Raw genomic sequence first — 13200 nt, 5'->3', positions numbered from 1 at the left:
AGCTCCTTTTAAAAAAAAAATCCCCCCAACTCCTCCAGTTCAACACATCACTCATCCACACACTCCCCCTCCAGACTGGTGAGACAGTTCCTCACTGCCTCTGACTCTCAACCTGTACCCCACTTACTGAGCACCGGGCACCATACTCTGGGAACTGGGAATGGGACTACATGCACTGGAAATATTTTAGCTGTCACCACTGGATCCTACCATACTGGAGAATCCAGACACACACACTACACTCAGGGGATAACCACACTCCCGAGCAAGCCATTTCTCCTCCGAACTCCCTCTCTTCCATCTACCCACACAGGGACAGGAACAGGGATTGGGCACTGGACCCAGCAAGGGATTCCTTATCTATGGGAACATCCCCCTCTACTGGCATCCTGCCCTGTCATTTTCTCTCATCTGCCACTAAACATAAAAGCGCAGGAAACACCATTTGAAAATTACACTCTTGAGGAAAAACAAAATCATGAACAATAATCCCAAACATGTGACTATCTAAAAAAAATGCAGAGTTTTGTAATGTAGCCAGCTGTCGCTGTGGTACTGCGCAAACACAAGTCCTAATCCGCACCGCTGACCAACAATGTTAGAGCTGGCTATTTCTGGTAGGCTAGAGCTGACGCCAAAGTTAGGCAGAAACCACCATTCTAGTCAAGGCAAGGGAGTCACACGCCAAGATAACCCCTGCTCACCCCCTTGGTAGCTTGGCACGAGCAGTAAGGCTAAACTCGGAGGCAATGTGTAAAGCATTTGCGCCAGCACACAACAGCAACAACATCCTAGGCACACCACAAAAGGAACTCCACACAAGGTTATATAAAAATATCTTCTGTATTGTCAAAACATATCAGATAGAAATCACACATGTACATTGTGCCAACTGGCACGGGCAATATTCACAAGGGATTATGTACAAGACAGGGCCACATGGGCCACTGTCAGAATCAACACTTTTAGAAATAGCACTTCTAGAACTTAGAATATAGGATATAAAATCACTGTAGCACAAATTAGCAAGTATGCCACACAACCAGTAACTACTGGTAACAGGTAAGTACCACCTACGCAACCCTAACCATCTTAGGAGAATGTCACGCAGGGGACCAGGACCTCACTAGGACCACCTGTACTGGAAAGAACAACCACCTAAGAATAAAATACATTTAGGGGTGTAAGCAAGAACACATTACACATGATGCATAAAAACATTCAGAGGTGCAACACAGGAAATACACATGATGCATAAACCAACGCATTCAGAGGTGTAAAATCAGGGAAGACACATGATGCATAAAAACATTCAGAGGTGCCAGAACATAACTCCATAGCGCAAAAACACATGATGCCTAAAACATTCAGAGGTGTAAGATCAAGGTGCGTAATCATATTAAATGCTTTACATTTCCTAGCACCACATCACATTGCGCAAAACTCACATTAGGCAATTACCATCACATAGATAATCCCATTGCGCCTAAATAAAATCACATACCAGACCCCATCTAATAAAGGGACTAAAGAGCCCTGAGTCCAGAATGTCAGGGCGCACTGCCAATTCAGCGCCAGTCAGGGGTGCGCCACCGGCGCAAAACCTAAACGTTGCAGGTGCCCACTACTTGCTGGGCACCTGGGAACAATCACATGACCTAACCGGTGCAGCTGCCCACTAATTGCTGGGCAGCTGTGAAGCAGAACTGCGGCAGGGCTCTCACTAGCCCTCAGGGACCCAAAACTGCGCCAACTGGGAGCCTTCTAGGCTCTGAACTGCGATCGTTGGAGCCACACAGGGTCTGGACATCACACATGTCCAAAACGTTGGAGCCACACAGGATCTAAAACTAAACAGGTCCCCTCTCACACTGGGGACAGGGCACAGGTCCTCCATATTACATCGGTGCCAAAAATGCGGGAGCGGCCCGCTGCCATCTGGGACCGCTCCGGCACAGCGCGGTGCCCTCTGGCACCTCTTCAGGGAAGCAATGGGGCCCTAGGAGCACACTGGCTCCTTAACACTAGGCCCGCCGTTGGAGTCCCCAAGGTCACCAAATGCCCCCGGAGCCCTTCGTGGACTCTTAAAACTGCAAGGCCCTTGATGCTGCTGCGTCCCTTAGCGCTTCCTGCCGTACCCACACAACAGTTAAGGCTAGACTCACCACACGCGGGGCAGGCAGCAGACACGCGAGGTCCCGGGGCTGGCAGGGAGACTTCCTCAGCAGCGGCGTCTCTTCACGAGGAACACGGGCGATCCACCAATCGATGTGCAGCTCCACAGGCGAGCCCCCAGTGACACCGGAACTGCATCCACTCACAGCGCGGCTTTCCCGATGACGCGGCGGTCCGGGAAACAATCCCAGCGCGGCGTTACTGAGGGGGCTCGTCGCTCTCAGCCAATGAGGGAACAGTTGGTTCGATCTTGGTCTCCGCGGCCCCAGCAAGGGACAGCAAGGTCGTCGGGGGTTTCCAGGCTCCTGGGCAAGATCGATACTCGGCGGCGATTCTCGGGGGCAAAATGAGGGGTGGGCACCCTCGAAATTTAAAACAATAACCGCTCAGCATACCCCAAAAAGGGGCACAAATGGCGGCCAGGCAGCAGGGTGGGCACCAGCCTTGAAAACGAAAGCGCTCCCAAGCGCTAGTCAGGATAAAGCGTTCTCAAGCGCTAGGAAAAAAAAAAAGCGTTCCCAAGCGCTAGGCAGGATAAAAGCAAAGAGAAAGCGCTTCCAGGCGCTTAGAGAAGGAATCAAGTACCCCAGGCACTAGGGGAACAAAAAGTCCAGCAACAAGAGTCCTTCAGGAGTCCAGGACATAAGATGGAGCACAGCAGCTCCCAGGAAAGGATAGTCCATCAGGTATCCAGGGGCTGGGCAGGGCCCAGGGATTCCCCTGGGCCCAAGCAGCAGCACGCCCCTGGCAGGATTCAAGTTAGAAACAAGAACATTTTGTAAGGGGACACAGCCCCTTTTTATACTATAAAATCCTTTGTCTAAAGGGTGCAGGCATTGTGAGAACCAGCTAGAACTGTTTATAGGGAACTCCTTTCAGTGTGAGGGCAGAGGTGACAGTCGCCCGGCGGGAGGTGGAGCCAGCATTGTGGTCAGGCAGGCACAGCCATATTTACTCCCAGGTGCTATCTCCTCCCACTTCCCTGGCAGCAGATGCAGCCTTTCATCCACGGGCTGACTCAGACACCCTCCTGGGGGCTCTGCAGCCCCTGTCACCCTCAAACCAGACAGTCAATCCACAAGCAGGCCCAGGCTCACTCCTGGAGCCAGGTTCCAGCCAATCACACGCCAGGCACAGATTACCTAAATATGCCAACTTCTAAAAGTGGCACTTCTACACTAGACACAATCATGCCGCATATACCATTGCGCAGCATTCAATCTCACGAGTTCGCACATACCAAACTCGACCCTGCACTCCCCACACATCAGGAACTACCATGGGCATACATATTCCCCATTCATTCCTATGGGAGGGCAGGTCACTCCGCACACATACACAGAGAGCTCACGCACTTTACACTGTACCACAGTGAAAAAGTGCGCAGAGGCCTAAAATCACTAACACCAGGTCACAGAAACAGGCTAGGCAAAAGCAAAAAGTTTAGGGGTGAACCTGCCAAAAAGGGCCAGGTCCAACACAACCCCCTTCCAGCCAAAACGCAGGGTAGACCAATCACTCACTGATGGGCTTCTCTGCTTTGGGCGACAAAACACGGACACGGGCCCGCACGGCAGGGACACCCTCCGGTTTTTTGCCACTCTGAACCCACATAGATTTCTCTCAACAAGAGCTCTCTGGCACAACTAGAATACCCCACTGGTACTCTCTATGTTATGTTATGTTAATATAAACTTTTATAGCGCATGGCTACTCCATGGAGTGTCCCGGCGCTTTTATTGGGAAAACAAAACAGAGAGAACACAACACAGTAAAATAAAACAGGCCCAGAAAGGAGAAGAAGGAGGAACCTAAAGGGCGAAAAGCCAAGTTTTAAGGCCCTTCCTAAAATTCAGCAGATTGGAGGTGCTACGTAATGCTAGGGGCAGAGTGTTCCATAGCTGAGGCGCCAAAAGCTTAAAAGAGCGACCTCCAATACGAGCCCTTTTTACTCGTGGGACCAGAGCAAGGAACAGCAATTCAGACCTCAGAGATCTGGCCGGATGGTAAAAGGCAAGCCTCTTCTGGAGATATTTGCCTCCCGAGGCATGAAGAGCCTTATGGGCCAGGGTCAAGGCCTTAAAAGCTATCCGCTTGCGGATAGGCAGCCAATGAAGCGACTGCAAAAGACTGGAGACTCTAGCTCGCCTGTGCAGACCAAAGATGGCCCTTGCGGCCGAGTTCTGGACCATCTGTAGCCGTTGCAAAAGATATTCCGGCAGGCCAAGATATAGAACATTAGAGTAGTCCAGTCTAGAGCCTATTAAGGCCTGCACCGTCGTCTTCCTATGCTCCACTGAGAGCAAGGGAAGAAACGTACGAAGCATTCTTAGGGGGCCAAAACAAGTTCCCGTGAGACCAAGGATCTGAGATCTTAACACCAGACCATTATCAATCTTGATCCCCAAGTTCTTTGCCAGCTGGGACGAGCCCGCTGGAGGGAACATGTTAACCGGCCACCATTCCTGCCAATCTGGCTCGGATGGACAGCCGAAGAAGAGTACCTCAGATTTATCTGAGTTGCACTTGAGGCTGTTTAGCTGGTACCATTTAAAAACAGCCCCAAGGCACTCACGGATACTCTCTCCATCGAAATCTTCTCCTTTCCTGCACATAAAGAGGAGCTCGGTATCGTCGGCATAGGAAACGATCTGGGCCCCAAAAGACTCGGCCAGTGCCGCCAAAGGGGTCATAAAGATGTTAAAAAGAGTCGGGCTCAACACAGAGCCCTGCAGAACTCCGACTCCCAAAGGCGGCATCACGGCAGAGCTGGGTGGGACCCAGACCGTTTGTCGACGGCCAGCCAAGAAAGATTTAAACCAGCTGAACACTGTCCCCCTCAGACCGATCTCATGAAGTCTGGCGAGGAGACCCTCATGTCATCCACAGCCAGGACCAGGCCCTAGGCCATCCAAATATCACAGGTCCTGACCAATCCACAGAGTGGGGGGCAGTAACCCCTGGCACACAATAGCCAATCTCCACTCTCCCTCTCAGTGTAGCTACAACTACCAATGATCCTTCAACCTAGGGACCACACCCTCAGGCTGACCAGAGGTCACGGGCAAGAATGCCCCACCCTACATCTACTTCTGGGGTTCCGCACCCTCCCAGGGAAGCACTCACCAGATCACAATTCTCCTACCAGATCAGGACCTCACTCCATCACTGGTCTACCACCTGGGATCTGGAAACTATTTCACTTCTGAGGTACAAAGCACACAGCGCAGTCCCTCTTCAAGCAGGTGTGGGGACGCAGCACACAGCAAAGCCCCCTTTCCTCTACCTTAGTGGAAACAACAAACTGCAGGTGGGCCCCAGAACACACAGCAAGGGCAGCCTCCTCAGTCTCTTCAGCTGATCTACTTTGGCAGAGATTCCTTCTTGACCTAGAAGTTTCCTAATCTCCCAACCTAGGATCTAAACCCTCAGGTTGCACCGGGGTCTGAAGTAAGGACACCGTCCCTCTGCACCCCCTTCCAGAGTTCTGCACCCTCCCACCTTGGAGTGGTACTTCTGGAAGTCAAACACCAGGACCGCCGGAGTTCTAGTTACAGACACTCCCCGTCCTCTAGACACAGGAAGATCCTCCTCAAATGACCTGTAAGTACAGCCTAGGCCCCTGACCTGGCGCTCCCTTAGGGAACCCTCCAGGCCCTGAGATAGGGTTTCGGGCCAACGTGGGACACACCGTCCCACACTCACTCCGCCTCCACTGAGACAGGACGTGAGCCTCTACACCCCTACCATCCTACTGGGACCTAGCTGGGCTACACATGAACCTCTTCCCCTACACAGGATCATCAGATACACAAGCCACTACTTTTAGAATCACTCCCTAATGCCTCTGCAAGACATCTAGCACACCGCCCGACGTCCACCTTCTTGTCCAGTGCCTCTGCAGGACCTCCTGCACACCACCAGAGGTACACCTCCTGTGCAAGCTCCTTTTAAAAAAAACTCACACCAACTCCTCCAGTTCAACACATCACTCATCCACACACTCCCCCTCCAGACTGGTGAGACAGTTCCTCACTGCCTCTGACTCTCAACCTGTACCCCACTTACTGAGCACCGGGCACCATACTCTGGGAACTGGGAATGGGACTACATGCACTGGACACATTTTAGCTGTCACCACTGGATCCTACCATACTGGAGAATCCAGACACACACACTACACTCAGGGGATAACCACAAACCCGAGCAAGCCATTTCTCCTCCGAACTCTCTCTCTTCCATCTACCCACACAGGGACAGGAACAGGGATTGGGCACTGGACCCAGCAAGGGATTCCTTATCTATGGGAACCTCCCCCTCTACTGGCATCCCGCCCTGTCATTTTCTCTCATCTGCCACTAAACATTAAAGCGCAGGAAACACCATTTGAAAATTACAATCTTGAGGAAAAACAAAATCATGAACAATAATCCCAAACATGTGACTATCTAAAAAAATGCAGAGTTTTGTAATGTAGCCAGCTGTCGCTGTGGTACTGCGCAAACACAAGTCCTAATCCGCACCGCTGACCAACAATGTTAGAGCTGGCTATTTCTGGTAGGCTAGAGCTGACACCAAAGTTAGGCAGAAACCACCATTCTAGTCAAGGCAGGGGAGTCACACGCCAAGATAACCCCTGCTCACCCCCTTGGTAGCTTGGCACGAGCAGTAAGGCTAAACTCGGAGGCAATGTGTAAAGCATTTGCGCCAGCACACAACAGCAACAACATCCTAGGCACACCACAAAAGGAACTCCACACAAGGCTATATAAAAATAACTTCTGTATTGTCAAAACATATCAGATAGAAATCACACATGTACATTGTGCCAACTGGCACGGGCAATATTCACAAGGGATTATGTACAAGACAGGGCCACATGGGCCACTGTCAGAATCAACACTTTTAGAAATAGCACTTCTAGAACTTAGAATATAGGATATAAAATCACTGTAGCACAAATTAGCAAGTATAGCACACAACCAGTAACTACTGGTAACAGGTAAGTACCACCTACGCAACCCTAACCATCTTAGGAGAATGTCACGCAGGGGACCAGGACCTCACTAGGACCACCTGTACTGGAAAGAACAACCACCTAAGAATAAAATACATTTAGGGGTGTAAGCAAGAACACATTACACATGATGCATAAAAACATTCAGAGGTGCAACACAGGAAAAACACATGATGCATAAACCAACACATTCAGAGGTGTAAAATCAGGGAAGACACATGATGCATAAAAACATTCAGAGGTGCCAGAACATAACTCCATAGCGCAAAAACACATGATGCCTAAAACATTCAGAGGTGTAAGATCAAGGTGCGTAATAATATTAAATGCATTACATTTCCTAGCACCACATCACATTGCGCAAAACTCACATTAGGCAATTACCATCACATAGATAATCCCATTGCGCCTAAATAAAATCACATACCAGCCCCCATCTAATAAAGGGACTAAAGAGCCCTGGGTCCAGAATGTCAGGGCGCGCTGCCAATGCAGCGCCAGTCAGGGGTGCGCCACCGGCGCAAAACTTAAACGTTGCAGGTGCCCACTACTTGCTGGGCACCTGGGAACAATCACAAGACCTAAACGGTGCAGCTGCCGACTAATTGCTGGGCAGCTGTGAAGCAGAACTGGGGCAGGGCTCTCACTAGCCCTCAGGGACCCAAAACTGCACCAACTGGGAGCCTTCTAGGCTCTGAACTGCGCACGTTGGAGCCACACAGGTTCTGGACATCACACATGTCCCAAACGTTGGAGCCACACAGGCTCTGAAACTAAACAGGTCCCCTCTCACACTGGGGACAGGGCACAGGTCCTCCATATTACATCGGTGCCAAAAATGCGGGAGCGGCCCGCTGCCATCAGGGGCCACTCCGGACACAGCGCGGTGCCCTCTGGCAACTCTTCAGGGAAGCAATGGGGCCCTAGGAGCACACTGGCTCCTTAACACTAGGCCCGCCATTGGAGTCCCCCATGGGGGGACTCAAGATCACCAAATGCCCCCGGAGCCCTTCGTGGACTCTTAAAACTGCAATGCCCTTGATGCTGCTGCGTCCCTTAGCGCTTCCTACCGTGCTCTAAAAGTACCCACACAACACTTAAGGCTAGACTCACCACATGCGGGGCAGGCAGCAGACACGCAAGGTCCCGGGGCTGGCAGGGAGACTTCCTCAGCAGCGGCGTCTCTTCACAAGGAACACGGGCGATCCACCAATCGATGCGCAGCTCCGCCGGCGAGCCCCCAGTGACACCGGAACTGCAGCCACTCACAGCGCAGCTTTCCCGATGAAACGGCAGCCCAGGAACCAATCCCAGCGCGGTGTTGCTGAGGGGGCTCGTCGCTCTCAGCCAATGAGGGACCAGCTGCTTCCATCTTGGTCTCCGCGGCCCCAGGAAAGGGACAGCGAGGTCGTCGGGGGTTTCCAGGCTCCTGGGCAAGATCGATACTCGGCGGCGATTCTCGGGGGCAAAATGAGGGGTGGGCACCCTCGAAATTTAAAACAATAACCGCTCAGCATACCCCAAAAAGGGGCACAAATGGCGGCCAGGCAGCAGGGTGGGCACCTGCCTTGAAAACTAAAGCGCTCCCAAGCGCTAGTCAGGATAAAGCGCTCTCAAGCACTAGGAAAAATAAAGCGCTCCCAAGCGCTAGGCAGGATAAAGCGCTCCCAAGCGCTAGAGCAAAGAGAAAGCGCTTCCAGGCGCATAGAGAAGGAATCAAGTACCCCCAGGCACTAGGGGAACAAAAAGTCCAGCAACAAGAGTCCTTCAGGAGTCCAGGACATAAGATGGAGCACAGCAGCTCAAGGGAAAGGAAAGTCCATCAGGTATCCAGGGGCTGGGCAGGGCCCAGGGATTCCCCTGGGCCCAAGCAGCAGCACGCCCCGGGCAGGATTCAAGTTAGAAACAAGAACATTTTGTAAGGGGACACAGCCCCTTTTTATACTATAAAATCCTTTGTATAAAGGGTGCAGGCAGTGTGAGAACCAGCTAGAACTGGTTATAGGGAACTACTTTCAGTGTGAGGGCAGAGGTGACAGTCGCCCAGCGGGAGGTGGAGCCAGCATTGTGGTCAGGCAGGCACAGCGCTATTCACTCCCAGGTGCTATCTCCTCCCACTACCCTGGCAGCAGATGCAGCCTTTTATCCACGGTCTGACTCAGACAACCACCTGGGGGCTCTGCAGCCCCTGTTACCCTCAAACCAGACAGTCAATCCACAAGCAGGCCCAGGCTCACTCATGGAGCCAGGCTCCAGCCAATCACACGCCAGGCACAGATTACCCAAATATGCCAACTTCTAAAAGTGGCACTTCTACACTAGACACAATCATGCTGCATATACCATTGCGCAGCATTCAATCTCACGAGTTCGCACATACCAAACTCGACCCTGCACTCCCCACACATCAGGAACTACCATGGGCATACATATTCCCCATTCATTCCTATGGGAGGGCAGGTCACTCACCACACATACACAGAGAGCTCACGCACTTTACACTGTACCACAGTGAAAAAGTGCGCAGAGGCCTAAAATCACTAACACCAGGTCACAGAAACAGGCTAGGCAAAAGCAAAAAGTTTAGAGGTGAACCTGCCAAAAAGGTCCAGGTCCAACAGTTACTCAATGGTATGCTATGGGAGAGGTAGGTATTATTAATAGTGAAAAATGAATTGAGGAGTTTTTTTCTCACCTAGACATGCAAAATGTAGACCCAAATGTACTACCTTTTAAATACAATGCACCTTGTCTTAAAAGATGTTAAAGCCTTTCTTAGGGGTGATATCTAAGTATTAAAAATTAAGATTTAGGGGCGTGGCCTGAAGGCGGCTAAAATGGCCGCGTAGTCCTGAGACTCGCCCTGGGGGCCGACACAAAGCCCCGGAAAATCCATCTGAGATCCTGCTGCCTCTCCTGTCAGGAAGCGGGTCCTGATCACGGACGAGCTCTGGAGCCGATGGAGGCTGCTCCGGTCTCCCGTAGCCCCCGCACTCCATCGCAGCAGGGCCCGGCCCGCGGGGCCATGCAGAGGCCTACCGCCGTGGCGAGCTTCAAGTGCGGCCCCGGCCTCGCATGCTGGCGGGGCCGGATCAGGGGTGAGCACGTCTTTGGCCGTGCTCGGCCCGATTGCCGGTGGCGCGGATGGGCCACAAAACAGAGGGCCCCTCCCAGACCCAGCGCTACCCCCAGACCCACCGCTGAGGCCCCGGAGGAGAGCCCTACAGGGAGCACGGAGGGGGATGAACTGCGCGAGAATCTGGAGCCTCCCGGCTGGGCGGGTAACAGCGCCCGACGGCCTGAAGGGCACAGGTTGCAATTTCTGGTGGCGCCCTCCACACCTACCTCACCAGGGGTGGAGAGCACCTGGAGTGCCTTTGGACAGAGGAGATGGCGAGTGAGGGCACCAGGTGCGCCGGGGCCCCGACATACTGCGGGTGGAGGGTCTGGCCAACGGGGAGGACTATATCCTGGTGCTGAGACCTGCCAGAGCTGCGTGGATCCAGCAGCGGGGGTTGGTGGACCCTGGAGTGAGGGAGGTCCTAAAGCCCACCAGGGTGGACGGCTGAAGCAGATAGGGATGCAAGGCCCTGGAGGTGCTACGTGGCGGGTGGTCACCCTGAACAGAGCTGGTGTGGTGCTGAAAGTTGGCAACGGGACCCAACACGATGGGACCGGGGCGCGGAACCGGACTACAGGGGGCGATGCTGAGGGCTCAGGAACGCGGAGTGGCACTGCGGGTGCCCCTGGACTTCCACCCAAAAACATTAATAAATCCAAGTCCTCCGCTGCTGTCCAGGCTAACACCATTGACAAATACACAGCCTCGTCAGGCGGAGGGGGGGACACCACCCCCACGAAGGGTGTGGAGGGGTCGGAGCCATCCTTGTCTGCCATTATGCAGGCAATACAGACTCTGGGCACAACGCTGGAGTAAAAAATCGACTAGATGGCCATTGAGCTGGCGCTGCAACGAGCGGACCTCAACAAGACGTCGGAGAAAGCCTCTAGTAACGCAACAGACATTGGGGAGCTCCAGCCCGCCACCAAACAGCTGCAGCAGCAGGTCCAGCATCTAACCCACCAGCAGAAGCTCACAACAGCAGGACTAGAGGACCAGGAAGGGAGGGTCCGAAGGAACAATATATGGGTGGTAGGCGTTCCAGAGAAAATGGAAGGTCCGAGCATGGACCTATTCTTGGAAGACCTAATTTTACAACATCTTCAACCCAAACGGCTGTCCAAGTTCTTTGTTATTGAGCGTGCTCACCGAGCCCTGGTCCCCCCCATAGAACAATCATCGCTCGGATCCTCAACTTTAGGGACCGGGACGCCATCTTGCTGGCGGCTCACCAGCATGGAGACCTACGGATGGATAATGCTGTGATCCGGTTCTTTCCTGATTTCACCCTGAAGGTCCAACAAGAACGCCTCTCATTCGACAGAGTTAAGAAGGAGCTCCGCACCCGTGGCCTCAAGTACATGACATTCTTCCAAGCACGCCTCAAGATTTTGGCAAGGGGTGGATCCTTTTTATTTACGTCCCCGGAAGACGCCATGGTATGGATCGAAGAAACTGAGCGCCCCTTGCATGACCTGCGGGGAGAAGGGGGATGGAGAGATACGGGGCTCGGTCCCCAACATCATCGCTGGTTTCAGGGGGAGGCGAACCTCGAGAGCGTGGTGGTCCTCGGACACCGGACAGAGTGGGACCACACAGTTTGTCGGCCTCGCCGGACATAGGATGATTCGGATGGGTGAGGCCTACTGAGAGAACAGTAGCTGGCCATCGCACCAGGTGGAGGGACCTCTGCCTGGGACTAAAAGTGACTGGGCAATGGACGTGCAGGGACATGCCGTGAACTTGTGCCAATAGAGCGGCGCCATATTCATGGCGGTTATGTGGTAACGTATTGGGGGTGGGATGGGGGGAGACATTTGTTGGGGGGATCTGTGTTGTAACTTATGTTCACATCTGAACCTGCAGCTATGGAGAGGTGGATCGCACTAATAGGAGGGGGCTGGGTGTTACCCTCGGACTGGCTTTTAAGTGGCCACTTTTCCCCCTGAGTTTTTCGTTGCTTGGGCGACAGGCGCTCTGCTTGTTGGGGTATGTCGGGCCCATTTGGCCTGCGAAGCAGGATAGCAGGGAGGGGGGGCTCTGGGGATGAGGGGGGAAAACTGCATGTTTGTTTGAAGCAGTATTGTTGTGTTCTGACAAAGTTTTTCTAGCTCCAGTGGCATGGGTGGTGGGTGGGAGGGTGGCGGGGAGTGGAAGAGGGTGGGTACTCCCCGTGCAGTTTGTACTGATTTACATTTATTATGCATAAGTCAAAGGCACAGACGGTTACTGTGTTATCCTGGAATGTTAACCGCTTGCGGAACAAGATTAAAAGGACTATGGTTTTGCAATATCTGCATAGGCATGGACCCGACAAAGTCCTGCTCCAAGAAACACATCTGATAGGGAATCAATTTAAGGCCCTCAATAGATTTGGTTACACGCTGAGGGCGCATGCCGGCTTTACCACAGGTTCGAGAGGTGCTGGGATACTAATTAAAAATTCCCTTCCACTGGTGATCAGTCGACATTGGGTGGATCCCCTAGGGCGATATGCAGCTATCACGGGACAATGGGAGGGTCTGACCCTTAATATTTGTTCCCTCTATATTCCTCCACGATTACATGGTACCACCCTTCCTGATATTGGGAAATTGCTCCTAGACATGCCGGCGGGTATCCTGCTTCTGGGGGGAGACATGAATGAAGTTTTGGCAGAGGACATAGATAGGTCACCGAGTTCGTCCTCCAGAGGGAGGGTGAGCTACCTCAGAGATTTTGTGCAGGCGATGGGTCTGGTGGACTTCTGGAGGGCACACAACCCCCACACTTGTCAATATACACACATATCTGTGGCACATGGGTCAGGATCCAGGCTAGATTACCTATTTACACAGGTAGGGGTCATGAACTCCTTTCGTGGTGGGTGCCATAAGGCCAGAGGTAT

This window comes from Lissotriton helveticus, chromosome 3_2 (assembly GCF_964261635.1).
Source record: "Lissotriton helveticus chromosome 3_2, aLisHel1.1, whole genome shotgun sequence".
NCBI classification, from domain to species: domain Eukaryota; kingdom Metazoa; phylum Chordata; class Amphibia; order Caudata; family Salamandridae; genus Lissotriton; species Lissotriton helveticus.
The sequence above is the reverse complement of the archived record's forward strand: the minus strand, read 5'-3'. Positions refer to the sequence as shown.